Source organism: Neofelis nebulosa, chromosome 2 (genome assembly GCF_028018385.1).
Source record: "Neofelis nebulosa isolate mNeoNeb1 chromosome 2, mNeoNeb1.pri, whole genome shotgun sequence".
NCBI lineage: Eukaryota > Metazoa > Chordata > Mammalia > Carnivora > Felidae > Neofelis > Neofelis nebulosa.
The window spans coordinates 83,415,005-83,436,252 of record NC_080783.1 but is presented as its reverse complement, the minus strand read 5'-3'; the positions used below and the strand labels follow the sequence as shown (position 1 = coordinate 83,436,252).

Sequence of the window (21,248 nt, the reverse complement as noted above, 5' to 3'; positions counted from 1 at the left end):
ACTTAAAAAAAAACAGTGCTGGCAAAAGAAAAAACTGTAGATAATAATAATCAAGATTTTAAATTTTCCTCTGGATTTAAGCCAAAAAAATCCACATCTAAATCTGACCTACAACTGTGGTCTTCACATGTCTATTTTAAGTGGGTAATATCTATCTTCTGTCTTAAGTTTTTATGATTACTTAAAGTATATAATCCTTTCTTGCTACTATCCCCAACTTCTTTCTTGCAAGGAGACAGACCATTTTCGGTACATAAAGGAAATTCCTCTGTGCCCCACCCCTCACATACACACACATCTTCTTTCCCTACAACAACCCCTCCCAGCTATAAAGAAGAGGTTGGGCCTTGGGAATGGTAACTTTGCCCTGCCCTGACTACATATGTCCTCAGGAATCACAGTCCAAGTGAGTAAGGGGTTGAGTAATTCATTTATTCAGAATAGAGCTGTTAATTCACAGTCCTTGGTCATGAATTTTTCCCATCTCCAAGATGCAAAACATTCTACTCTGTCACCTCCATTAGACGAAATTCCAGCCCTGTTTCAAAGTTCCATTCAAGTTCCACTTCATCCACACATTTTCCCTGACCCCATCCAAACAACTTGAACACTTTCTTCTCTCTGAGCCACCTGGATCTCACAGTAAGGGCACTTACTGCCAATAACAGAAATGTGGGGCAAACCTAACCACAGTGAATGCTCCTCAACTACAGACTGTGCTGGGTTTGATAGTGTCCATCCAGAACCTCAGAGTAGGACTTTAGTTAGAAATAGGGTTTTCCAGATATCATCAGTTAAGATGAGATCCTAGTGGACTCAGGTGAGTCCTATTCCAATGACTGGTGTCTTCATAAGGAGAGAAACACATATGCACAGAGGGGAGACTACATGAAAAAGTAGAGGCAGAGTTTCGTTGCCACCAGCAAACTAAGCCAAGGATTGCCAGAAACCATCAGAAGCTAGAAAAGGCAAGAATGGATTCTTTCCTACAGCCTTTGGAGAGAACATGGCCCTGTCAACAACCTCCAGAACTATGAGAGAATAAATTTCTGTTGCTTTAAGCCACCCAGGTTTTGATTATTTGTTATAGCAGCTCTAGGAAACTAATACATAGACCACATCTTATACCTGTATTTCTTCAGATTTCACAGAGTTTGGGGTTTATTGCTGATAATTAATAATCAATGTTTGTTGACTAACAGGAAGGCCCTTTATGATGATTGTAAGAGTCAGGGAAGCTGGCCTGTGTGGCTATAACTGAGAGCTGGTCTTTTAGTGGAAACAATGGACCACCTCAAGATTGTTGCAAAGAACGAGAGTCCTGCTAGTGATTTCCCAGTGTCAAGGATAGATTCAAGTCCAAGGGGTAGAGAAGAGCAGGGGTTTTTATGGATTTCTTACTAGGAGAGAGGGGTTAGTATATCAAATATATTTTCTATTCAAAATCTCTTGAATAGAGAGATTTCTCTTACCTATATACTGTTTATTTAATTCTTTTCTTAAATGGGAGCTATAGGATTAATTTTTTTAATGTTTATTTATTTTAGAGAGATAAAGAGAGACAGAGCATAAGTGGGGGAGGGGCAGAGAGAGGGGGGGACACAGAATCTGAAGCAGGCTCCAGGCTCTGAGCTGTCAGCACAGAGTCCGACCGGATTCAAACCCATGAACTGTGAGATCATGACCTGAGCGGAAGTCAGATGCTTAACCAACTGAGCCACCCAGGTGCCCGGGAGCTATAGAATTATGAGTAGAGGCAAAGATTCTCTTTAAGATAATTTTGCTCAGAGCCTTTGATATGCTAATATGATCATTAACTTCCACAAACATGTATAGCTTTCAAATTTCCCACATTTATTTGATCATGGATTACTTTGGGTTACAGAGTAATATTTTGAGTTATAGATTTTGGGAAACTCACCTAATTAATACCTTGCCTTGAGATTCTTTGGATGGAAAGTAACAGAAAAAAAAATGATTCAGTGTGGCTTAAATAATAAGAATTATTACTCATATAAGTTCTTCATTAAGTGTTTGCAGGGATAGTTAGTTCAGTGGATCAGAATTGTCATCAGGCCCCATGAACTTTTGTCTCTCCCTTTTGCCTTTCTCAGCAAAGGTTGTGTGGTTCCCTTCCTGACTACAGTAGTACCAGCCATCATCACACCATATATGCCAACATCCTCCGGAAAAATCAAATACTATTTTCCCTCATGTGTCACTTTTAGTCAGAGAGGCAAATATTTCCCAGAAGCCCCCTGTCCAATTCCTGTTACATCTCATTGGTCAAAATTGTGTCACACTTCCATGCTTAATCCAACCACTGGCAAGGGGAATTGGGCCACCATGATTGGCTTAAATCACTCATGATCATGATTCATTCTCTAGGACTGGGAAGGGAGCCCCTCAGAATGAATGATTCACACTCCCGTGACAGTGCAGAAGAGGATAAAACATAACCATGGTTATGTTAGTGTGGTAGAACTGTTGTTGGGCCCCACAACAGCCATCCACCCCTTCTTCCATACCAACAGAACCACCATTTTGTGCAGAACAGTGATGTGCTCAATCCCCACCATTTGAATCATGATTAGCTAAGCCATTGTTAGTGATCCCATTCATTTTTGCCTAATACTGGCTTTCTCATACTTATACTATAGGTGGTATAGGACATGTTTCTGGTCAACAAGATATGAGTGAACATCTTGTGGATATATTTAATATATCTATATATCTATAGGTATCTATATATCTATCGATCTATCTACACACAGAGAGAGCCTGAAACAGAGACAAAGAGGGAATTACCTTAAGCCACTTCTTCTTCCACCTACCCCAGCCCCCACTCCTCCTTTCTGTCTGTGAACATGGCTATGTTGTCAGGAATTGTGGTAGCCTTCTTATGGCCCTGAGATAACCAGCACAAGAGCCAAATACCAACACATTGAGAATGACTGGACAGGAGATTGAAAGAGCTTGGTTTGTTGATATCATCAATGAGCCACAGAATCCACCATGAATGTTCATCCTCTGAAGACTCTTTATATAACACCTATTCACATCAGGCTAAATATCCCAGAATACAGAAAACAAGACTCCAGAACAACCGAATCCTGGAGTGAAGATACTGTTACAGAATCCCCTAATCCCCACCCATCCAGAAAAAAAAGGGAGGGAGGGGAGAAATACTGGTTTGGGGAGTAGTATGTCAAAGGCAGCCAGAAAAGTACCTACAGCACAAGGTTTTCCTAGAGCTTCTGCTCACTCTGCACCATTTGGAAGTGCATGAGGGAGGCAGTCTCAGAGATTCCCCATGTTGTATGGAGGGGGCACACAGAATTGGGAGGAGTGCTTCTCTGCTGTGAAGAAAGGAGTTGGAGCCTCAGGGAGATAATGGGGTAAAGAGGTGAATGTTTCTCTTAGTGATTCCCATGATAATCATTTTAACCAGATTTTGTCTGCACAAATCTATGAAGTGAAAAGATGTGGCCCAACCAGGATCATCGGCACTGGTTCTGTATCACCCACCTACCTGACCTCCAGGGTGGTCCTGGCAGCAAACCATTCTTTGGGGTACCTCCCTTCACTCCCTTTTCCTAAACTCCCTCCAAATCTCCTACCCCTTTGTGACCACAGTTCAGTAAAGTACGGGCAAAGCACAGAACTTCAAAAGTATGCTTGGAAAGGAGAACTGAAAATGTCAGTAATGAAATGACAGGCGCTGGCAGGGCAGGCACACGCTTCGCGCTGTACCAGTAGCAAAGAGGAACGTAGCGAGCACACAGGATCAGCCTGCTTGCTTTACTCAGATTCTGACCATACCTGCATTCTAACCAGTTATACACAAACAACACATTATGCCTCATTGTGCACTTTCATCCTGTGTCATGAAAGTTTAAAATACTTTCATTTATTTGTGTATTACATTATTCCAAGAAATACACATATGATTCATGACTTCTGAAATTTTTAAATCTGAATCCAGGTCAAATGAAGGAGGAGGAGGAGGAGAAGGAGGAGTCGTCAGAAATGGAAGATGAAAACAAGAAAAATAAACAACTTCTCTAACTAGAGTTCTCCCTACAGATTTCCTCATTCCACACCCTTCCCTATTCAGGCAGGAAACAGAGAAGTGAGTCTTACGCTAGCATGAAAATCCATATTTCTACAATTCTTTCCCAGTGTTTTTCTCAAGGGACTCATTGTTCTAATTTCAACACCAATCTGTCAAAGTGAAAGGTGGGAGAGTTTTAATCATAAATTATTTGCATGGAAGTACATCAAGAATTTGCCACAAAAATATATATTCCTTAAAATACATAAAATATTGTTTCTCACACTTTCTAGTTCTTTGATTGCATATCAGCAATACCTCTTAGGCTCATAACAGACCCATGGACTTAAGAAGGTTTCTCAAGCAACCATGTCATCCTGCACTGGGCTTTTCAACTAGGAAATAAACAAGACTGACAAATATTCAGCCAAAAATACCATCCAGAATCACAGTTTTTCTGATAAAGGTTTTCTGATAAAGGTTGTTTTCTAACAAAGGTTTTCTGATAAAGTTTCTGTTTTATGTAATCACTGAAGATCTTGTGGGTACAGATCAGTTCCCCCACATCCTCAAAGAAGGGTGCAGGCACGGGAGGTGGGAAGGAAGTTCCCCAGTTCTAAGGCTTCAGGCACTTCATCTACCTCTGCCTTGCAGAACTCCCTTCCCAACTTCCTGCTTCTCACTGATTTTCCATCCTGCATTCTTCAGCCATTGATCTCCATCTCCACTCAGTTCCTAGAAATGGAAATTTCAATTTGGACTGAACTTCAGATCCTTATCTGGATAGGCTTTTGGAGCTCCCTTGACTCTACTTCAGGTGACTAGAGAGGCAATCCCACCTACCCTCCCACGGTCCTGCTAGCCTAGGTCAAGCTCCTTGAACCTAGAAGGGAATCAAAAATTAGCAAAAATGAGTTCTGTCAGCTCTTCCTTGAAAGGTAAGCAAAAGGAAACAAATGGAGACTGAACATAAATTTTGCTTTGATATATGATCACCAGATCTAATTTGGAAAAATCCTATGTTTTACCTGGAAATAGCACTGTCCTAGGAGTTAAAGACCTCTAAATAGCCTGATCAAACTAGCTTAATCTTCTAAAGTCTATGATCAAAAGATTTGGATCATTCAGTCCCTGAAGTCCCTTTGAGATCTAAAATTCCACAGTTGGATAAAATGAGCGGATCAGAAAGCACAGGTGTATAAATTTCCTAGTAATAAATGTTCCTGAAACAACACAAGAAGCTAGGGGAGCCTTTGAGGAAGCATCAAGCAAGCAAAACTCGGGATAGCTAAGTTCTCTTCTATTTTTCCATTTCTCTTGAAGAGAAGGCAACAAAGATTTGGCTTTACACAGGCTGATTAACAACCCAGGAGAAAATCAAAGGTACTTATTTACAGGATTCCTAACCCCAGCCATTTCCCCAGTTCAGTGAATGTTAAATCGTGATGAGGAAGGTAGATTTGCAGTATTGTAATCTGATTTTTTTTTTAAGTTCCAGAGGCTTTGGTTCAAAAAGAACATATTACCAATTTGCATCCCATTTGGAATGTCTAAATCTTAAGTTTTAAAAGGCCCAAACTTAAAGTATGTACAATAAAATAAACAACAATCCCCTGGGCTCTACTCAAATACAGCACAGAATACATATTTTGTCTTAATCACATTCTCAGTAGGAAAAGAAGTACAACAAACATACAAATGTCTGGATTTATCCTGCTAAAGTAAGAAGGACATCCAGAAAATAAGACTTGTCCTTGACAAATTCTATCTTCCATTCCCCTGACTTACACATCAAATTTCTGCTTCTCTCCAACTAGTTCTCATTTCCCAGAAGACTTATTCTTAGCTGACTGTCAGCTAGTCTCTACAGATAATGGCTTTTAGCTGATATTGGGTTAAGGTGTTTCTTTTCCCAGTTGTATTTGCATATATAAGTGAAAGCTTTAAAATCATCAGCCTTAGGTCTTGGGAACTAATTATAATATGGTGGGGAGAGTAGAATGGAATTTAGGAAAGTGTTTTAGTGAAAAATTCTCAATTGACCCACTCCCCCAGTCAAAGCCCAAGGGAGAATTACAAGGAAATATCAAGACACAAGCCAGAAACTGTCACCTGCTAGACTTTCAGATTTGTTTTAGTTGCAAGTGACAAAAACACAGTTCAAATCAACTCGAGTAAATATGGGACTTCACTGGTTCATGGTATCCAAGAAAGAACAGTCAGACATGGGAAGAGCAGAGATACTGCTGAATCTCTGAAATTACCAGAATTGGGGAATCAGGTGCACACTGGATTTTCCTCTGTCCTTCACTCTTACCTCTCTGCCTATCTACTATATCCTCTCCCCCTGCAGAATGATTTCCTTCAGATGAGAGGATACATGACCTTTGAGGGTTGCTAAGTTTTACATCTTACAGATTTAACCCCTAGAAAGAGGCTGCCCTCAAGCTCTCTCTGGACACCAGTCCACCCAAGGAAAAGACTCATTAGCCCTGTCTGAATCAGCTTTGGACCATCATCTGGGTCCAGAGGGAGGGCTGCTGGGATTGGTCCACTTTCCGTGGTGGATCTGTCAGGTAGGGCCTGGGAACAGAGACGTGAAGGGATACTCGGGTGTTTATTCCTATATTAACTATGAGGATGGAAGGAAGGGGGGCATTTTGTAGTAAAGGGATCCGGGCAGACACTCCCACATGCCAGATGTCCTCTACAGCTGGGCACAACACAGTGCTGCTCAAAGCCCCAGTGTCTCACACTGGCAAAAAGTTCCTTCTATACGGAACACCACATGGTTTTAGCTCACTGGGGGCTATAAAGAACATAGCCTCCTTAGGTTAAACTGTTGTAATATAGAGGCAGAAGCAAGATAATATCTAAAGGACACCCAAACAGGAGAAAGGGATTTGATAGATACTATACATTATACCAATATCTACTTGTCCACACTTACCAATCTCTGGGAATTCCCAGAAATAATTGAGGGTGGGATCAGTGGGTACTTTGCTGGAGACTGGAGTTTCTGCAATAGTAGTTAGATGCTAGGGTTAGCAAAATAGGAATTAAAGCTGTTAGTGTAGAACATAGGGGATGGGGCTAAGAGCCGGGGCTTTGGAGGTACACTGCCTGGGTTCAAATTCTTGCTCCACTGCTGCCTAACTGTGGGATCTTGGGAAAGTGGCTAGTGACTCTGTGCCTCAGGTTTCTCATCTGTAAAATGGGAATGATAATAGTACATAACTCAAATGGTTGTTTTAAGGATTAATTTATGTGAAATCACTTTAAAATTTTATTTCCCAAAAGGGTATAGACAAAGACCTTTTGGAAACTAAAATATCTCCAAATCCAAAGAATAAGTCTCCAGTAGTAAAATTACAGAAATGAATAGAACATTTCAGGGCAGAGAGTTATGACTAATACCTCAGTCCCCACTATACAGACACCTGCTCACCATGATTTTGGGTTCACTGTGCCAGGCGAGAAGCACGTATTTCTCACTCTTACTCTCCTCTTACCAACATCTCTAAGGATCTAATCTCAAGTAGCTTTTTGGATGGCTTAGGAATTCTTAGGCCTAGGCCTTGAAGACCACTCTCTCAAAGTTTGTGCCCCATCTCCACTGATTTTAGTCTCTAAAACCTGAAACTTCAGAGTCTCTAAGAATCATTAGGGAGAGGTGGGGGGAGGAAGGGGAAATATGCTGTGAAAGGACCGAGGAATATCTCACAATGGCTCACCGAAGGAGAGAGGAAATAAAAGAGTTACATCTGTGCAGCCTGGTGCAGTGGTCCAGGCTATCTCGGAGACAGATGATAACACCCAGCCGCCCTCCGGGATGAGGTCAAGGCAAACAGATCCATCCTTTGCCAGCTGCCATGGCTCTGAAGTAATAGGGAGGCAGAAGACTAGCAGGTTAATCCAGGGCACCTAAGATCAAAGAGCAGCACCTCCAGGTCAGCTGTGCTCCTCCTTCCTGGAGTCAGGGAAATGTCAGCTCAGACACGAAATGGAAAAGTGGACTGACTTCTTGGAACTGTTGACTAAAGATAACCATTGATTGTGAGTGCAGTGAGTGTTTTTCTTTCTCTCTCTTAAAAGGAAGTTGCTAAACTTGTTACTGGAAAGAGTCAGATTCCTTAGATTGTTCCATATGCCCAAATCTGACAGTTACACTGGCACACTTTGATTCCCCATCTCAAAAACGTGTGTGGAGACACAACTGAGCGACTTCCATGTCACATCCTGTTCTCTCAATCCAGCTTTTGACATTTGCAGAGTACTCTTCCAAGGGAATAAACTAAGCGCAGATAGAACTCAGTCTTTTCCCTTTAAGCCATCTCTTCCTTTAACATATTCTTCATCAAAGATGCACTAGAAAACACTGTCTAGTGCGTAGAGAAGGTGTAATTTTTCAGTTTCTCACTGAGACGCAGGTTGGCAAATAGGTTAATTTTAACTTCACAGATTGCAAGGTGTGTGAATAGAACAGCTATATCAAGAACAAAATAGAGCTGAGAAGAAGAGCTGCTCTGAACCACCAAGCTATTTCATCCCTAAGGTCAGAAAGGGCATTGAGGGCTAGTGCATTAACCACTAAAACAGCACCAGGTTGAGGAATTTCAACAATATGTGCCCCTTTGCTTCTTATCAGGAATAGAGATGGGTGTGGCACGTGAAGGGAAGAAAGGGGTGTCCAAATTTTTCCTGGATAGTAATTGTAACTAACACTGATTAAGTGCTTGCTGCATGCCAGGCACCAGACTAGGAATGTAATAAATACACAGGATCTCGTTTACTCCTTACCACAGCTCTTTGAGAAAGGGACGACTTCAGTCTCCTTTTGCAGATGGGGGAGCTAGGACTCGGAGAAATTAAATCATTGCTTGAAATCACATTGCTGACATGCGGTGACGGTGAGATTTGCACCAAGGTCTGTCTGGGTTCAGGGCCCACACCCCATTTCTCTATCCTGGCTTGTGCCATGAGCCCAGTGATAAGAAAAGATCATTTGCTGTCAATCCTCAGTTGCCCGGGGCCTCTTACACAGTTTATGGATTACCCAGCCTTACCATTGTCTTCACAGCACCCATTTGTTAGACCCTCTGTTAGAGGAACAAGCCCACGGGGGCCGAGGGCAGGGGAAAGAGGAAACACCAAGTGATTGATTTGATGCACCTGGTACCAAACCCAAGGAGGAAGTCATTAAAACCAATGGGTAGAGTGAGATTTAGGGATTATCTGCATGTTTCAGTTATCACAGTATTCACTGTTCTTCATAAGCCTGTACAATCAAGTTGGCTCCAAAGCAGTTTTGTTTGCTTTGCCCTTTTACCCACCTAATCAGCCTAGGCAAAGACTTCACCTCTGATTTTAGGCGAGCAAAGTCATTCTATTTGGAATTTAACTGGCTCTGCGAGTCAGACAGCAGCAAGGGCCCGCCCTTAGATCAAATACAATTTAAGGCCAGTAATGAACAAGGTCATTAAGTTATTTTAAGGTCTCTTACTCCCATCGCCTATCCAACCAGGGTGTGTTTATTCATTTTCAAATGCCAGAAAAGTCCAAAGGAGGGTATTATGTTCATCTTGATAATGAGTGGATCTTAGAGGGCGTAGCTGCAGTACACGTGAGTTAGGTTCACGGTTATGTCATTCCCTGGGTAGAGACCCTCGTCTCAATGACAGAAAGTACACACACGCATACACGTACACACACAAATACATACTCAAACATTTTCAGTGATAATGTATTGAATTAAGTAAAGCTTTGTTAAGCACTCTGTTAAAAAACTGAGTATGAGCCTTAGGATATTAAAAGACTGCCTTGGGGAATGAAGGCAGAATGCTGTTCCTGTTTGATCTGGGGACACAACACACAGAGCTGGGGCTGCATGGAGTATGAAGTTCTGTAACTTTGTATGTTAAATAAACATTTCCCTTGGATGAAGTCACAGTTATCTGAATGCTTTGGAAAGAGAGCTCCCTTTTAAATCTTTTCGACAAAATCCATCTCTTAAATGAAATACATCTATTCCAACAGGTCCCAACAGCCACTGAGTGATACACAGACACTGGCAGAGACGACCAGCTCCTCACTAACACCCATGTTCTCTATTTCTTCCTGGGTGCTCCAATAGACTGTATTTCTCACCCTCCTCTGCAGTTAGATATGGCCATGTAGTCAGTGAAATGTGGGCAGAGGTGATGCGTGTCCATCTCCCGGCCTGGCCCCCGAGAAACTTCCATGCATGCTCCTCTATGTCCTTTTCCCTACCAGCCATGCACTTGGAAGCCACATGTCAAAGATGGCGCAGACTCCATTGGCCCAAGCCCCTACATGACTTCATGAAAGAGGGGCACCCTTCTGACCTGCTCACTTACCCAGTATCATCATATGAATAAGAAATATACTTCCATGTCTTAGTCATTACATATTTTGGGGTCTGTTCTTATGGCCGTCAGCCTAGCCTACCTAATACAGACACATTTTTCAGGCAAAAATAAGCTCCAAATGTGTTAAAATCATTTCAGTTTTGACTGACCTCCTGGGTATTACTCAGCAGAAGCATTAACCACCTATAGATAAGTTCCCTTATTCACCTAGAAGCCCATCTACATAGATTAGCTTGACTGCGAATCAACGTCTACAAATCAGAACATCCGCCCTTGAGAGTTTTCATTTAAGACTCATTTTGAAACAACTGTTGGTTTTCTTCCAGGGAACCTTGACACATGCAAAGTACCCTCCTTAATTCACAGGCCAAGAGTTTCTAATGATGCCTCCCTTTCAGCTATCTGGAAAATGAACACCTATGTCTTTGAAGTGGCCCCCAGGACCCTCACAAGTGAATTTCTGTGATGCTATATAGTAATTGTTTGAATAAGATTTTTTTATTTACACAAATTGTGCATCAATACCCATCTCAACTGAAGACATAAAAAGATATTCAGTGTTTTGAACAATGCAAGGACCAAGTCGAAAACAATGTGCATATAACCAATGTAAGGTAGATGCTGTTTCTTCAATATTCCATGCAATTACTCTGAAGTATATTTTAAATGGTTTAAATTTTTTTTTCAAATAATTTTTAAAATCTGCATAAATAGCATGCTTAAATTATCTGTTAAAGTATGCAAATTACTTTTTTTACGTACTAGAATATCCCCCTCTTCCTCATTCCTCCCTCCCCATTACTGAAAAACAAGTCTTTTGAGGAAGCTACTTGATTTCTTAGTTTCTGACCTCACAGATTCCTGGAACAGAAAATCGGAACAGGGACCTGAACAGAGGCCAGTCCTAGAAATTAGGGAGGGAGATTAGGAGGAAGATAGAAGAGAAGATATAAGGGGAAGGAAAGATTATCTTAGCTTAAAAACAAGGGGAAGCAAGTGCCATGCTCAACAACCAGGGATCATGGGGTTGGAAGGAGCAGCTGACGGTGTCCCACGGTTAGCTGTGCAGTGACTGAAGGGAGAAAGAGTCAGTGAACAAGCCCCTCATAGGCTGCTTGAAGCAGTTCAATACTGAGACCAGAAGAGTAAGGTTTTGTTGAAGTGTGAATTCTAAATTCCCTTACTTTTTATTTTTTTAGAGTACATTTACTTTTTATTTTTTAGAGTATGTTTACTTTAATTTTTCTTAATTTTTTATTTAGAAAGAGAGAGCAGTCACAAGCAGGGACTCAGGCACAGGAAGAGAGAGAGAGAGAGAGAGAGAGAAAGAATCTTAAGCAGGTTCCGTGCTCAGCACAGAACCAGATGCAAGGCTCAATATCACGACCCTGGGATCACAGCCTGGGCCGAAATCAAGAGTCAGATTCTCAACGAACTGAGCCATCCAGGCACCCCAAGAGTACATCTACTTTAAATGCTCAAATCACATTAGTATTTCCTACAAACGAAGTTCTCAGCCTCCTTGCCCAAACCCTGCAAAGTACTCCCCCGACATTTTTGGTGGAGCCTCCAAAGAGTGAGTCCTATGTGCTTAAAAGCAACTGTCCACTAGTCACCAATTGATGTCTTCTATGGTTAATGTCCGCTACCCTCCTTGAAGAAGCCTCTTGATTGCCACTGGTAACACAGCTCTTAAGAGATCACCAAATAGCTCCGGGATGGGAGGCTGGGGGCACTGATGGCTCTAGTAAAATGAAAAAGCCAAAACTTGGGGCTGGATATCCATCTGCCTTCTCATCCAAATGCAGTCCATGTTAATCACTGGCCAAATTAAGTAACCATTTGGTGATATGTTCTCTCCACACTTCAGTTCTTCCTCTGTTTCCTCTAATCTTGACTTCTTTATAAACATGTCTTGAAGGCAAAAGGAATCTGATCTCAAAATGGATTCCTGTTTTGGTTTTTGAGGTCTGCCAGTAATTTGTACCATCTAAGGACATCAGAAGCAGCTATTTTGACCATAACCAGATGGCTGCAGCTTCCCAAATTATCTGTATCTTCAGTGTAACATTTTTTCCCATTTGTTTTATGGAACTTTTTGTGAGTCTATTGGTATCTTTTATTTCAGCAATGAAAATTCCCCCAAGGAACATCTTTTCAGCCTCCCTCTCAGCTTTTTCCTAATAGTTGTAAATTGTGAGGCTAAAATATGAATTGAATAATCTGTTCAACTTTATAATGCTGCAAAGAAACATTCATAACTTCCCGGTAGGGCATGCAAATTTATATAGAAAAATTAGTCTGTATCCAAGGCTTAATGTCTCAGTCATCACCCTCTAGCTCCTCCAAAAACCGGACTCAACTCAAAAAAAAAAAAAATTTGAAAAAATAATATAAACTTTGTGTGCATAAAGTTTTATATATTATGTAAGAGATGTGTGCATGTGCATGTGCGTGTGCATGTCTGCATGTGTATGTGTAAAACTTTAGGGAAATAAGGTTTAATGGGAACTAAGACAAAAGTCTAAATTTCAACCAAAGTTGGGAAGATGAAAAGAAGACCCTAAACTCTGGCAATTGGATTTTATTTGGAGTTATTAATAAGAATGAGTTTGACTAGGAAAGGATTCAAATGGAAGCAATGGAAAAGCTGTAATGACCATCACTGAACTGAAACTATGGGATTGTGCAATCTCTGTCTCTCTCTCTCTCTCCTTTCTTAGAGATATGCTCCTCTTTATAAAGGCAGCAAGCTTGATCCCCATCTTTTCCTCACACGGGGCAAGGTTGGGAGATGAGGACTGAGAAGTCCATGCAAGACCAACAGAACTATCTTTCGTACACATTCCAGTCCTTCAACCACACCTTTGTGCAGGCTGGTGTTACTCTGGCAGCACAGTGATAAATAATGCCCTTTTCAACATAGTCTGCCCTGGTAAAGGCTTCAGCTGTCAGTTAAGGAGGGAACTGGCTCCTCAGGGAAGAAAAGGGAAGATGGCTGTGAAGTAGGGTGGAGAACTGTGGCTGCAGGATGTTACACACAAGCAGAAAGCGTTGGAGTGTCAGTCTGCATTTTTCTGCACCTGATTTACATTTCCTATAGTAGTCCTTACATATGTGGGGAAAGATCACCAACTTGGATTAAGAGACTGATCTGAGGAGTGGCTCAAGGTCATTCCTTTAACCTTTCTGTACGCTCATTTTTTCCTAACCACAAATTAAGAACAATTCCTTATGATTTTTCCAGGGCAACGATGAGAGTTTGAGATGCTAATGTGCTTGCCATTTGATTGTGCTGAGGTTAAAAGAAAAAACTAAACTAAAATCCTTGTGTTTTAACCTGATACAAGTTGGTTATGTCACAAGGTCTGTGGCAGACCTGGGCCACTCTCCAGGGGAGATGTTCTCCAAGTCTCCAGGTAACATCTCATGATGCTTAGTTAGATCCTGGACTCTACCATCTCTACACAAGTCTCCCTCCATGATGGGGTGGCAGGAGAAAAGAGACTGGAGAGATTTGTGGCATCACCACTGACAACCTGTTGGCCAGAATTTGTCGTATGACCTCTCCCAATGTGAGGGGGAGGCAAGGAAGATACAGTTTTCCCATGTACCCAAAAGAATTCAGTGAGAACTGAAAGTCTCTTCTGCTGAGTTATGTAAGGATATACATGGATTATACATAAAACGTATAAAATATTTTAGAAACCATAGACAACAGTGCAGTGAATTATCAATAAGCTCCTAAGTACCTAGGAAACAGAACCTTTGTGCCCAAGACTCAGCCATATGCTAGGACTGCTGAAGATAATTCTTGTAGTTCCCTCTCTCAAGGAGCTTTCACTCTTGTTGGAGAGACAAGATATGCTTCAAAGAAATGCAGCTAAACAATGTGGAAATAGTTCTGTTTTAGGAGTCAGAATACTTAGATTCTACTACCAACTCTGTCACTTACTAATTGCATCACCTTGGACAAGTACCTTAATCATGCTCGGGTTCCTCATCTGAAAACTGCACATAAGAGCATCTACTGCATCTATCATACAGGGCTGTGGTGAGGACCAGTTGAGATAACCAATGTGCCTGAGACCTGTTAATGATGTGTTTGTTTTCCACATACAAGTTATGACTAGAGACCAACACAAAGTATAACAATAGTACTTGAACTTGATCCATTTATTGAGCACCTCTTCTTTTATAGACTTTACATAGGATTTCTCTTGGAGTTTGGCTGTGGATTTAAACAGTAAGAGAGAAAGGAAAGAAGCTCAATTCCATGCGTGGCAAGTGGTTTGAAACAGATGGAGGGGCTGGATTTGTGAATAAGGCCTGGTGTTAAAGGCAAAAAGAGATGAAAAGTTTCTAGAGATTTGTGGTTGTACAATAATGTGAATATATTTAACACTCCTGAATTGTACACCTAAAAATGCTTACGATGGCAAATTTTGTGTTATGTGTATTTTACCACAACTGAAAATTTAAAAACAAAAACAAACGAGACAAAACAAAAAGGCGAAAAGCAAGTGGATGTGAATAGCACAAATGGTTTCTGAGAACCTGAGTAGTTGTAGGGAAACGGCCCATTGATGAAGAAATATTAAAGGCAGGCTGACAAAAGTGGCCTAGATCCAAGTGTTAGTAAGAAATCATGATAGGTTCTTGAATAGGAAAGTGACATGACAAAAATATTGTTTAACAAGATTAATTGGGCACAATATTCATGAATATTTATATCTAGAGAGAGGCTGGGAGCATGGGCCACATGTGATGGTTTGTTGAACCTAGGGAAACATATCTAGAGCCTAAGCGAGGGCATGGAGAGGAAGAAAATTCGGCTGTGAAGACAAAAACCAACATATTGTGCCACCCGATTAGATGAGGAGGATAATGGGAAGAGGAGAGTCAAATGACCCTAAGTTTGAATGTGGAAGGAAGCAAAAATGACTTTGTACCTTCTACATGCCATCGTATAAGGAGAGCCACCTTAAATACTTGGTATAACAGAAAATTTGTGATTACTTGATAATACAATGAGAGCTATAGACAAAATGCTCATTTTAATCTATTTGAAGAGGTCACATGAGTGCTTTCTCTTGCAGAATTAAACTGAGGCTTGAGAAGTATGTGTCATACCTCTGTCCCATCCCCCTTGATGGCCATCTTCGCATTACCTCTGAACAACTCCGTGGTCCTCAGCATAACACTCAAGGCCTCAGATAGTCTGACCATACCGTACTCTTTTGAACCTTTAACTCACTAACTAACCTTTAACTCACTAACTCATACGCCCTTATGCTTCCTGCACGAGATTGCTTAAGGCTTCTGCAAGCAGGCCATGTAGTCTCTTACCTCCATGCCTTTGCTTCTTCAGCTCCCTCTGTATGAAATGCTCTTTCCTTCTTCTTTGTGAAGGAATTTGCTATGCTCTGCTCTATGCCCCAGTATAACTTTGTTCTTCTAGCATGTAATTTGATTTATTCAAGTTGGGATTAAGACTAACTGAATACACATCCTTCTGTCTCTAGGCTGACAACTTCATCCAGATTTGTCTGGCACCATTCCATTTTAAAACTGACAGAACCATGTCCCAGGAAATTCATCAGTCTCAGGCAAACTATGATGTCTGGTCACCCTACACTTTCTTTGTTGAATCACAAACCAAAGGAAAGAGATCATCTGCGCTATTGCTATAAGCATCTTATTTGTATTGTCTCAGTCATCACAGCCACCAAAGATGTTATCATTCCCTTTTACAGGTGAGGAGATTGAGGCTCAGAGAAGGTAAGTAGCATGTTTGAGAAATGGCAATGCAGGACTCCAACTCAAGACGTCTGATTTCATCCAGTGGAGAGTCAGATATCAAAAGGGGTGGAGCAGGAGGCTGACAAATGTTTCCCTATGTTTGTCCCTTATCCAAACCCTGCTTTTCTTAATAGAGAACTATTGATTCTACATTCCAGATACGACAATGACTAGTTAATAAGTGCTCAATAAATGTTCATTGAATTGAGGTTAACTGATTGATAGGTACCTAATGTGAAGAATGTGAGAAATAGATAAATAATAAGGGAGTCATGAAAAAGGAAATGTTAACTAATTTTCAACAGTACACAAGAGAAAGAGGGCTAGCAATGGGGCTGCTAGTTAGACCTTAAGGTAAAATATATCCAGTCTGATTGCTCTCTCAAGCCTCACCTCCTTTCAATCAGATGGAAACCAGGCCCTCTTTCAACATTTTCACAGAACATTTCCAAGTATTACTTCTCATTATTCTTATATTATTCCATTTGCATTTTAAACATACAGTGCTTAAAGGCTGGAAAACAATGAAACATGCAAATAAGGAAGCTGAAAGTGTTCTTTGAAAAGTTAAGTGATGAAAAGTAATGGCATTCAAATTCTTTAAATGCAATACATTATCTCTTAAATCCACTTTTCTGTTCCTTTCCTACCTTCCCCCTGCTTTTGTTACTCTCTGCTTTGAAAAAAAATAGAATTTCACAATAGTTTTTTTGTAGGGAAAAGTAACTTTTAGAGCTTGAATTATTTGTTTTTAATCTTATAAACATAATGCTCTTTTGGAGAAAAAAAATTAACCTGGATGGAAAATTTTATGACAATTCTCCATCATTGTTATTTTAAATGGATTATTAAATTAATCTGGATGCATTTAATATTGAATATTCTTGAAATTTGGGCTACCGTGGGGGGCAACGCCAAAGTTAGTGACCTAAACTCAATTAAGGGGTGTTTTTAACCAATTGGATCATCACATGGTCGTTCAGCACTTCACTGTGAGAAGCTACGCTCTATAATTTGTTTTTACACAAAGTAAGCTTTTAAACTATTCTCTCTCACAATCTGCAAGCTCTTAGAGAAAAAGAAACCATTTCTACTTTATTAACCTGCTTTTTAAAGTGCCCAGAATAGCCCTCTTCATGGATCAATTGAGAACAACTGTGTCTTCACGATGACAATAGGGACAATGGCCACAGATTTATTCTTTAAGGACATTGGAATGGTCAGCAAAGCATTGTGTATCTATTTTAAAATGAATTTAAGAGAAGTTGAAAGATCTCTGCGCTCAGAGAATGCCCCAACTACCTCACTGTAAGCCCTGGGCTTCTTCCCTTCGCTCTCACAGCTGAGCCCTGGCCAGACTCTTTCCAGATCTGGTTCTGTTTCTTCTGCCCTTTAGTAGATAATCTTGGATAGCATCAGCCCTCAAGCAACGTGTCATCAGTGTAAGAAAATTATGTATCTCAGTTCAGAAATTTGTTAAGACAGGTCTTGCATGAACCAGGAGGTAGATGAAGTTTATCTTTAGCTTAACCTTCTGGGTTTTACAACCTCCTTATTCTCCCCCTCCAGTCAGTTTCTCCCCCTCCAGGCCATCTTTCTCAACACCCTAAGGTGCTTCTCCTATTCTTACCTTCACAAGCTACTTTCCTCAGATTTTTACCTTCTCTGGAGATATTTGTAATTTAAATATAAAAAGTTCCCCCCCACCCCTACACACACACACACACACACACACACACAAATGGAAGCAAGTTTTGTATTTTTTAAATTTGTGAAACAAGTGTACACTTATTTCATAAAATAAAGGAAATTTAAAAAAGAAAATAAAAGGCACCCATCGTCCCACCATCGAGAGATGGAATATATCCTTCTAGATTACTTTCTAAATTCTCATGCGTGTACCAATGAATGAGACCATGAACACATTCTATATTATAATCTATTTTTTCCCCTGTACTCTTGAATTAATAAGGACACTCAAAGCTCTTTTTTAAAGTGCCTTAATAGGGGTGCCTGGGTGGCTCACAGTTGGCTCACTTGATTTCACCTCAGGTTGTGATCTCATTGTTCATGAGTTCGAGCCCCACTTGGGGCTCCATGTTGACAGTGCAGAGCCTGCTTGGGATTTCCTCTCTCTCTCTCTCTCTCTCTCTCTCTCTCTCTCTCTGTCCTTCCCCTGCTTGTGTGCTATCTCTGTTTCTCTCAAAATAAATAAATACAATTTTAAAAAAATAAAGTGCCTTAATAAATGCTAGCAGAATCTGAATCTAACATTTTGTATTTTCCTGGTAGAAAAAGATGTGCTGCACTTTCTTTCACCCCAGCACCACCACCACCACCATTTGGTCAGAATGATATAGAGAAATAAATCACAATTTCCTCTACAAATAGGATTCAGAACAATCCACCAAAAGGGACAGGTCTCACCCCCACCTACTTCTGGGCTCTCCAAAGAGAGACTCCAGGCCTCACTCTTCCCCTTGGTCTTCCTCAGTACTCTGAACAGAGACTTTTTTTCACTCACGGGGTACGCCCTTTCAGGTTGAAGGTTCATGTGTTGCAACTCTGGGAAACTATTTTTCTCTTAATTGCTTTATTTCCTCCCCATTCACATTCCCTGTTCTTTTTCTCAGAAGATGTTGGACCTCCAGGTTTTGTCTCTTATCTCATGCATTTTCATACACTCCATTTCTTTGTATTACTGTTTCACATTCCAGGAGATTTCCTCTACCTCATTTTCCAGCTCTTGAACTAAAGTCTTTTTATATAGGCAATAATATTTTTATTCTTTAAGAGCTCTTACTTCTCTGATTGCTCTTATTTTATGTAATATTTTCTTGACTATGAGTGGTTTGGTTTTTTTTTTTTTTTAAGTTTTATTCTGTTTCCTAAATGATCTTGGTTTCCTTCAGGTTTAGTTTTTTTTGTCTGTTTATCTTGGTCCTTCTTTTTCATGGTGCTAGATTTCTCTGTGTTCCTTGGCTGTCCAGTCACACTTAATTTTTTTTTTTGTATGTTTATTCATTTTTGAAAGACAGAGAGAGACAGAGTACAAGCACGGGTGGGGTGGAGAGAAGGCGGGGGGGGGGGGGGGGGGCGGGACACAGAATCTGATGCAGTCTCCAGGCTCGGAGCTGTCAGCACAGAGCCCGATGCTGGGCTCAAAGTCACAAACGGCGAGATCATGACCTGAGCCGAAGTCGGATGCCCAACCGACTGAGCCACCCAGGTCCCCCTGTCCGGTCACACTTAAGAAAAAAGGATGAAAGGGCTGCTAAGGGTTCTTTTGCTGCTGCAGCACAAACCAATCTACTTGGGAGATTGGAAATCTCTGAGTAGGAAACCTAACAGAGAGCTATGTGCACATGGGTAAAACAAACATTCAGGCTTCATTTAGGGAGTGAGGGGAAAAGTCAACTCTGAGGCTGCAGACCCTACCTTTACCCACCCCCAAACAAAGAAGAAGGGCACCAGTACCCATATCAAAAGACTTCACTTGCCTCCAAGGTTAATTCAATTATTTGAGAGGTGAAGTCTCAAAATATTTTCCCAGAAATAAATGACTCTAGGTTTCTGAGAGACAGGTACCTCACTGGTACAGGTGCACAGTCTCTTACCCACAATTCTGAAATCCAAAGATCTCTAAAAATCAAATGTCTTTTCCTAAGTTTGGGGCTGACTCATTAGGTAGCAAATCTGACCTGAACAGACTGCAGCTACATATGGTCTTTATTTATCTACTTAAGTGTAGAAATATTAAAGAGTTTGGTTATGAGGCTCTGTTCCAAACCTACATGAAACAGATATTCCTCTAAGACCCCATTCTTTCAAAGGATTTCTCAAAACAAAAGATTGTTTGCTCAAAGGGTAAACTGAATAAAAAACTAATTTATTCTTTTTTAAAAAAATTTTTTTTCAACATTTTTAATTTATTTTGGGACAGAGAGAGACAGAGCATGAACGGGGGAGGGGCAGAGAGAGAGGGAGACACAGAATCGGAAACAGGCTCCAGGCTCCGAGCCATCAGCCCAGAGCCTGACGCGGGGCTTGAACTCACGGACCGTGAGATCGTGACCTGGCTGAAGTCGGACGCTTAACCGACTGCGCCACCCAGGCGCCCCACTAATTTATTCTTTTAAATAGTCCTATCTTCATAGCAGTTTTGTTGTTGGAGGTTTTTATGGGCTGTGGTTTTGTTTTGTTTTTGTTTTTTTCACTTATACCTATGAAATTTCAGAAGAGAAAATAGTCTTAGGACTCAATTTTAGCCAAGGTACCCCATTTATACATAAATGGTAACGTTATTGGTGATCCATTCATTCATTTGTTTTATCACTTGGAGTTGATCCTACATTGAGTTTTCTTGTTCTCTCCCTGATATCTTTTTATGCCTGGATTAGTTTTTTAAAGACCTATTCTTCCTGACACATGTGTAATGGTGAGGCAAATTAACTTAAAATCTATAGTGAAAGACCATGATGAAAAAATGTGAGAAGGAAATATTCATTTAAAAATGATTCCTCACCCAGAGCTATTGGTATTGGACACACATAATTTACCAGTTATCTCAGCTGGGTGGAATCACTTTCCAGGTATATGTGGGGTCATAAGGTGGAAATCAGATTAGCCTCCCTCTTAATAGAGCCCAAAGCTATTAATAATAAATCCTAGAGACATAGTTTAATTAAAAAAAAGCTAGAAACTATTGTCAGACAGAAATCACCTAATAAAAAAGTAATTTATAATGCACACCCTAATTAATAATTTACCTCCTAGGGTAAAAAAATTATCAAAAGTAATTACAATTAAAACACACTATTTCTTTTTTAAGGATAATAGGATAACACTAAGAAGCTAGGAAAATCTTGAGCAACAAATTCAACTGCTGCTATCACCACTTTCTGTCAAAAATTATAATTAATTTTTAATGCCTTTTTTAAAATACAGAGGCTCCTTTCCCTCACCTCACAGACCATTAAACTTGTAATTGTAACTTTACGAAT

General features: G+C 40.5%; 1 long non-coding RNA gene across 1 annotated transcript in view; it reads right to left on the bottom strand.

Moving 5' to 3' along the window:
* LOC131503723 (uncharacterized) overlaps nucleotides 1-16,195 on the bottom strand; it is a 79,180-nt gene extending 62,985 nt beyond the window's left edge. Inside the window, exon 1 of the long non-coding RNA XR_009257543.1 lies at nucleotides 15,793-16,195. This is a non-coding gene — a long non-coding RNA (uncharacterized LOC131503723). The remainder of the gene's footprint in view (nucleotides 1-15,792) is intronic.
* Nucleotides 16,196-21,248: the final 5,053 nt, after the last annotated feature.